This window comes from Musca vetustissima, unplaced genomic scaffold, assembly GCF_032173495.1.
Source record: "Musca vetustissima isolate MV318-11 ecotype Yass unplaced genomic scaffold, APGP_CSIRO_Mvet_v1 utg190408, whole genome shotgun sequence".
NCBI classification, from domain to species: Eukaryota; Metazoa; Arthropoda; class Insecta; order Diptera; family Muscidae; genus Musca; species Musca vetustissima.
In genome coordinates, this window is record NW_026879625.1 from 18810 (window position 1) to 27875 (window position 9066).

Below are 9066 nucleotides of genomic sequence, written 5' to 3' on the forward strand. Positions count from 1 at the left end.
TTCTCGAAACTTAACACACGATGAATATAAATTTAAAGCTAACCCGATTTTCTCGAAACTTAACACACGAGCTATGGTAGAGACAGATTTCCATCTCAAAGGCACGAAAATCCCCATTAACATGCAGAACACCAAGAACATCAAGTGCAAATACATAGAGTGGTCTTTTCTAAATAATAATTATTTCTATCAGACTATCCGAAGAGTGGATTTTTAAATAATATTTTTTTCCAGGACTATCTTTTGTATATTTTTAAGGGACTATCATAAGCGTAGGTTCCTCGTCTTTGGTACCACCCTAACAAAAGTAAGAATTAGTGTATTCTGCATACGACATTTTTAAATTAGTTTTAATATCCCCCCAAGCTTGGGTTGTATAACTAATTTATTTGTACCTCAGTTCTTGTTTTCTAAAAAATTTTCTCACCGAGCCCATGAGATCATAATTATTTAATTAATTATTTATCAGTACTAAATTCGTTAATTTATTATTGTTCTTGTTTATAAATAATCATATGATAATTGATATAAATATATTAAAAAATTGATTGTAATTTAAATTATATAAAAAAAGGTTATTTCTTATAATAATAAATAAATGGCAGAAGGGTGTGCGTGCAATCCGTCAACTTAATATCTACGGCGTTTCGATAATTTTTTCGAGATCTTATACAATTGTTCAATGTCATAATCATCTAAACGATCCTCTTCGTCGTCGCCATCATCATAACGATTGGGTGATGCATAATCTTCAGCAATGGCTGTACGCCACATCTGAACAATTTTATCGGCAGCTGAGGCGGTGGCCATCATTGGTTTTGGATGCATTTTATTGGTGCTACGTATCAAACCGGACGATCTCAAGAGGGGAGCTTTACGAGTTTTAGCTTTAATGGGTGTTGTTTCGATATAATCATAGTCATCATACGAAGGAGATTCATCGATAGGGGCTAAACGGGATGCGGCCGATTTAATTACCAATTGATTGCGACTGGGTACAGACACACTGAATGCAGCTGCTTCTTCGGCAGTAACACCAGCTATGGCAGTGGCCTTGGGGGCTGAAACGGCCAAACCATTGCGTCCCGAAAGGGCAACAGCATTGGGTTTGGAGGAGGCTACACCTCCCTGACCAACAATGGAAACACCTGGAAATAAACACAGAAGAATATTTGTTATAAAAATACGTGTTTATTTACTATATGTTGTTGTCCACCTCACCTACTGGCTTGGCCTCAGCCACGGAAGCATCCTTTTTGGGTGGCCCAACTGTACATCTTCGAAGGGATCTTCTGGAGCAACAGGCAAGAGATCGGACTCATTAAATTGCTGTTCCGTTACCTCATCAATTTTTTCCTCTTCCACTTTTTGTTCTTCAACTGGCGCCTCGACGGTAACGGCATCCTCATTGGTCTTCTCACTTGTTGCAATGGGAGTTTTCTGAGGCATGGCAGCTCCTGACGAATAGGGTTTCAATAGAACACTGAAGTCTTGAATTTTACCCGTTTGCTGCAGCAGAGCCAAACTTTGAGCAGCTTGTCCCAATTCCAAGAGACTGGCAGCATAGATACGATTATCCTCTTCACTGAAGGTACCCTTCTTTTTGGCCATTTCCTGTATGGCAACCAGACGAGCAGCCGCCAATTGGATTCTATTGAAATCATCAGCAAATGTCACAGTGTTGTCGTGTGCGTTCACAGCAACACTGCTTGACAATGCGGCTGTTGGTCCTTGTCGTGAAATAATCGTTGTTTTGGATGCTGATGCTGCTGCTGTTGATCCACGGCTATTTTGTGAAGAATGGATTCTATGAATTCGGCCATCTTTCAAGTGTATAGTTTGACCCTTTAAACCTCCATAGTATGCCAAGACTTCTTCATTTGGAATACTTCGGTGTCTAATGGACATTTGTGATAATGTTTGTTGTAGGTTTTAGGTGTGCATAATTGAGGCGGTGAGGGTAAGGTGATTCAAAATAAAATATTTGTCATAATGTACCGTTAAAAAGAAAACTAAAGGTTAACAGCTAAGGGTGGGCTACGTAAATAGGTGGATTGTGAGAGGCGTAAGAGAAAAATAAAGTGTGGAAGGGAAATATCTATACTACAAGGGTTGGAGTTTTTTTTACAAGAAATGTTAAAAGGAGTTGGGATATATGAAAAAAATTAGGAAGGATTTCCCAGATAATATATTTTTGTTTATATTTTACAAAGTCGCAAACTAATATTTATATATATAAAAATATATTTATGTAAAAATATAATTATTTCTATAATTTTCTATGTATGTACATTTATAATTATCAGATAACGAGGAATTTAAATCACCGTAGCATCTTTGGCGCACAAAGCTCTTATTCGGACTTTTGTATCCTTTCATAAACGTGGAATTTTTATATAATATTTTTGCAAGGACTTTCCGAAGAGTGGACTTTTTAAATAATATTTTTTCATGGACTATTCCAAGAGTGGACTTTTCAAGTGATATTTTCTCAAGGACTATACGAAAAGTGGTATTTTTTATAGAATATTTTTTTTCAAAAACTGTATTTTTAAAAAAGTATTTTTCAAGGTCTACCACAAGCGTGGATTAATAAAATAGGCTTGGTAATATACTATCCTGGATTTTTTAATTTTTTAATATTTTTTTGAGAACTATCTCCAGTTTGGATGCTTTAAATTGTATTTTTCAAGGACAATCCAAAGCTTTGATTTTTAAATAATGTTTTTACAGGAACTATCCCTAATTTGGATTTTGTAATCAATATTTTTAAAGACTATCCCAAGGATGAATTTTATAAAGGACTATGCCTAGCTTTCATATTGTAAAAATATTTTTGACAAACACCTATTATGACATTTGAATCCTATTTTCGTTTGGTAGGAAAATACCACATATGGTGGACCTACATATATAACTGATAGTTACATAAGATCTATGGTTAGTATTAATATAAAGGTCTGCAAAGATAAGACCACACAGGTCCATTCGCTTTATACTATATACTATTATCAAGGAGCACCATCACTTTTTCGGATTTAATGTAGGTATGCTAATATTATTAGAGTTTATAATCAACGCAGCAAATCGGATGCTCCATATACTGTTTACAAGCTTTTAAAATTTTGAAACTTTGTGGTGGAGTCACCAGATGAAGTGCACCTATGAATCTTTGAACTTGATTAAAATATTACGATGTGCTCAGCCTGGAAAACGTATATTGTAATATTGAATTTACAAATGTTTAAAATTTGAACACTTTGTTGGATAGGTACCAGAAGGATCTGAGCGATAGGTTCCATCGTCAGACTTCATCTAGGTTCGGTTAATATATCAATAAAAATAAAATAAAAAAAATTGATATTAAATTTTCAAAATTTTGAGTCTTTGTGTTGGAGGCTTCATAAAAATTTGAAAGAATCATTATTTTAAGCAACATTTTTTCAAATCGGGTACTCCGTCCTCATGTTTTTAACCAGTAAGGAAAGTAGTAAAGTCGGACGGGGCCGACTATATGATACCCTTCACCACTTTGGGTATATTCAACAGATAAATACTAACAGACGTCGCATTTTTAAAGGACAGGTAAAATGAAATTGGATTCATAAACATGTCATTCTGCAGCCGATACTAAATTTTTCATTTGGTCAGATATAGAAGCTATATCTAAATCTGAATCAATTTCAGGAAACTTAGCACACATCATTCTGGACCCAATTCAGTACTCTGTGCCAAATTTCATGCAAATCGAATGATATATAGGGACTTTGGTGTACCATTTACCTTAAATCGGACGAAACTATATATGGGAGCTATGTATAAATCTGAGCCAATTTTCTCGAAACTTGGCACACATCATTCTGGACCTAATTCAGTACTCAATGCTAAATTTCGTGCAAATCGAAAGATATATAGGGACTTTGGTGTACCATTTACCTTAAATCGGATGAAACTATATATGGGAGCTATATCTAAATCTGAACCGACATTTTCGAAACTTGGCACACATCACTCTGGACCTAATTCAGTAATATATGCTAAATTTCGTGCAAATCGAATGTTATATAGGGACTTTGGTGCACCATTTACCTTAAATCGGACGAAACTATATATGGGAGCTATATCTAAACCTGAACCGACATTTTCGAAACTTGGCACACATCATTCTGGACCTAATTCAGTAATCTATGCCACATTTCGTGCAAATCGAATATTATATAGGGACTTTGGAGACCGATTTACCTTAAATCGGACGAAAATATATATGGGAGCTATATCTAAATCTGGATCGATTTTCACGAAAATTAACACACATTATTCTGGACCTAATTCAGTACTCTATGCCAAGTTTCGTGCAAATCGAATGATATATAAGGACTTTGGTGCACAATTTACCTTAAATCGGACGAAACTATATATGGGAGCTATATCTAAATCTCAACCGATTTTCTCGAAACTTGGTACACACCATTCTGCACCTAATTCAGTACTCTGTGCCAAATTTTAGGCAAATCGAATGATATGTAGAGACTTTGGTGCACCATTTACCTCAAATCGGACGAAACTATATATGGGAGCTATATCTAAATCTGAACCGATTTTCTCGAAACTTGGCACATATCATTCTGGACCTAATTCAGTACTCTGTGCCAAATTTCGCGCCAATCGAGAGATATAGAAGGACTTTGGTGCCCCATTTACCTTAAATCGGACGAAAATATATATGGAAGCTATATCTAAATCTGAACCGATTTTTCCCAATATCAATAGGGTTCGTCCTTGGGCCAAATAAGTGACTTGTGCCAAATTTCATCTAAATCGTATCATAAATGCGACCTGTACTTTGTTTACAATTTAACATCTACAGACGGACGGACGGACATGCATAAATCGACTCAGAAAGTGATTCTATGCATATTCTCAAAAGGAACCATGTGTCTATCTCGTTTCCTTTTGCCTGTTACAAACATATGCACAAAGACATAATACCCTGTACACAGTGTGGTGAAGGGTATAATGAAACGATCAAATCAGGTGCCCCATATGCAGTTTACAAGTTACCAAAAGAAGTGCACATATGGATCTTTGAACTTGATTAAAATATTAGCACAGTCTGGAAATCGGATATTGTAATAATGAATTTTCAAATGTTCAAAATTTTGACACTTTGTTGGAGAGGTACTAGAAGGGTCTGAGCGATAGGTCTCATTTTCAGATTTCTTTCAGGTTTAGGTAATTTTCATCAACATTTTAACCATTTTTGGAGGAGGTTCCAGAAGGAGTGAATCGATATTCCCCATCTTCAACTTGATTTTCAACATTTTGTCACTTTTCAGGTGTCTTAAGAAGTGGACCAATGGGTGCCGTCTTCGGACTTGATCAATGTTAGGTTAGGTTCGCTTAATTGCTTGATATAAAACTTTCAAAATTGTGAGCCTTTATAGGATATTGAGATGTTCGCTCAATTGTTTGATATAAAATTGTCAAAATATTGAGGAGAGGCTTCATCTAGGCTTGGTAATATTAATTCTCCGCAAAATTTTAACCATTTTGTGGAGGAGGTACCAGAAGGAGTGTATCGATATTCTCATTTTCGAACATTATTTAAGTTTGAAAGAAATATTACGATGTGCAAAGTTCGGATGAGATCGTTTACTCCCTTCGAGAGTTACCGTGTGCCCCAGTTAAACAGACTGGTGACAGATACGGATATGGGAGATATGGGAGTAATTTCAAAACATGAAGGTGTATACACGATTATACACTTATCTGTAAACCTGAAATACTAGCTATGAAAATGAAGCTATGACCTTCCTAAGACCTAAAATGGGACGGGACCTTTATTGGATTTTATATTAAAGTATGGACATATATTAAAAGTATTTAATACACTGAAACCCCGAAGTAGGATCTTTATCGTGATTTCAATAGAGATACGGTTCCTTCTGATCTAGAATACAATCCACAGCGGGAAACCTAACAAAGAATCGGGTTTGAATGACCAAAGATAATTGACCTAAGGAATGTGTTAAAAATGATCACATATTCGGCAGGGACTTCTGGTATACAATGGTATACGAAATTCCCTGAAGAGACGAAATGCGGGCGGTGTCCTTGTACTCGGGTTGATATACGGTTTTCCAGTCTCTGAGAACTCGTAACGTCAAATAGAGCAATTTCAGTTACAAAACCTGGCTAAGATCATCAAAATATAGTGGAGGGGTATAGTTTATATTATATTAAAATTATATGTGTATATACATTATACCACAACCTGTAAAAAATAAGTATATATTTACACACTAACAAAATGCCGTTCAATTTTATAAAACATTATTTAAAAAAAATAATTTTACAAAACATACAATAAAATGATTTAAACCAATTGTTTGTACATTTTTTTTTTAATTTATTAACAATTAGATATTGTTACATTTTAATCGTTTTTTTTTGTTATTTATTTACTTGTTTTAAACAAAAATTCGGATTTAGCTGTCAGTCTCTGTTCAGATAGTCAAATACTTCAAATTTAATTGATTAAATCCAATTCCAAATCGGCTTGGGCATGCGCCTTACCACCAACACCAGCTATGGCCACAGATTCCGGATTGAAATAAACATTTGTGGGGACGCCACGTTTTAGAACGGCCCTAGAAATGGGTGCTGATATGGCGGTCCCACCATTACCAACAATAGCCTTGGAATGGGGTTCCAAAATCAAAGATGCCGTTTTTAGAGCCGGCTTTTGTATTTGTTTACTTTTTCTTTGTCCTTGTTGTTGGTGCTGCTGCTGCAGTTGTTTTTCGTATTGTTGTTGAAGTTGTGAAAAATATGGCAAAAAATATGTACCAAATGGTATTTGCGGTACATTTCCCGTCGTTGCTGTTCGGCTAATGGCCTCAACTTTTACTTGGGATTTTTTCGTCGTCAATTTGGTTTTTGGTTTTTTATTAACCGGTTTCTGTTTGCTATCTCCCACAAGTTCCATGCCAATTGAGGAATATACATGACGTCCTGGTACTGGCATTATATCTTCAACAATAAATTGGGGATTAATCTTTTGAACAGCTTCCAATAGGGGTTTATCATTGAGAAAGTCGGCCTTTCCATTGTTGTTGTTATTTTTGGTGGTTACGGATTTCACTTGTAATTTAGGTGGTTTCGATTTCGTTACAGTTTTGGGTTTTTTCGTTGTTGGTTCTGCTTCACGGTGTCTGGGTTTTTCGGTAGGCTCAATGGTTTCAATAGAAGGATTTTGAAAAAATCCAGGAACAAATTGATTACTGGTCGTATAGGCATAACGGGTTAATGGCGAATCATAAAATGCACTATTTAGAACAAAATATGATTGTGTGGGTGCCAAGGCTTGTGGTAGTGGGGAGCCCACAGAAAATATTTGTTGAGGTTGGATTTGTGGGTTTTCATCTTTTTCCACTTTAGTTTTTGATTCACTTTGTTTTAATGTTGTATCCAAATGTGCCGGGGTTAATAGATTTATGCCAGGTGCTTGAAAAGCCGTAAAGGGAGTAGAAACAGCTTGAAAGGGCCATGTACGAAATGCAGATGATTGCCAGCTAGATAATATTATTCATTTATAGTTTTTGGAGTTTTTTGGAGTGTTATCGTGGTTATCGTCATGATTTTGGGAAAGGATGGAAAAAGGGATATTTAAAGCATTAGTTTAAATATTTACAGCAATTCGAGCATTTCTAAGTTTTTTTTAGTGCACATTTTTTATGGAAATTAGTAAACTATTTTTTTTTGACAATGACTAAATGTCGGTTTGGTTATTTACATATATTTACATCTAAAAATGATTTATTCTTTTCAAATTGAAATACTTTGTATTTTTTATTTTTATTCTCAGTATTTAATATTGTATGCGATATTTGCTTTTGTCCGTAAATCGAATTGTACAATTGTTTTTATTATGCTTAATATTAAAATTATATTGTAAAAATAAATAACTTTAAAGACTTTTAGAGAGCTTAAAAGCTTTACAAACCGTCCTATTTATATATTGTAAAAATACAGTCTATAATTAAATATGTATACAGATTTTTTTCAATTTGAATATGTGTATGAAATCGATTGGCATATTAGAATGTTGTAATCGAATGTTGTAAAATCTCTAAATATGCTGTATTGGTATTAAAGGTTTGTGTGGTCACAGGCGAACACCACGAAATATTGATTCTAGTATATAGATCATCATATTTCAACTATCTATATCGATGTCTCCCCTGTAGTACGAACACCAATAATGACCAAAGACGACACCAATAATGTTTGGTTATGATCGGATGACATGGTGGTTCTTATTCGTATATTTCTGGATCGCTCAAAAAAAGATTCTGACGATTGGTACAAAGAAATCGGGAAATATAATCGCGGTGCTTCGGAAGATGTTTATAAGGTCGCCACAGGCGACGAACCATAATCCAACGAAAATTGTTTGTGAAGGTAGCATTTCGAAGCACTTTGTGAGTGGCTGTGACGTTGAACTGGTGGTTGAGATGCGATTTTCAGTCTTAGAGAAGTCGTAACGTCAAATAGAATAACTGGGTTAGATATTCAAAAATATAGTAGAGTGGTATCTTATGACGAAAATGTCAAAGAATTTAAAAAATTTAACTAAATTATACAATATGCCGATTACTGTACAGTTCAGCTTTCTTCTGTTTTAAAACCTGGCTTAGATATTCAAAAATATAGTAGAGCAGTATCGTGAATAGGTTTTCCACCTTAGGGACGAAAATGTCAATGAACCAAAAATGTCAAATTTAACCAAATTATACAGAGATGCTTAGAGTACGTGGGTACCTACCTTGTGGTCTTACCCTACGGTGCTGTAAACATCAGTTAATACAAAGCGTCAACCAAAGCCCCCACACCGAAATGCAGGTACCAATCGATCATACGTATTTGGACGCGATGAGGAGCGAAGCCCATCTAAAACTCCTGCATTTCTATGGGTCAGGCACCCGATTGTAATGCAACTCCACACCAAGCACAGCTCTACCCGCGATTTGGGTATAACCACATCCAGCACGATGCTCCCCGAAG

The 9066-nt window shown here is 35.3% G+C and overlaps 1 pseudogene; it reads right to left on the reverse strand.

Annotated features, from left to right (window-relative positions):
- Window positions 1-630: 630 nt before the first annotated feature.
- Window positions 631-1908, reverse strand: LOC133324627 (uncharacterized; annotated as a pseudogene).
- Window positions 1909-9066: the final 7158 nt, after the last annotated feature.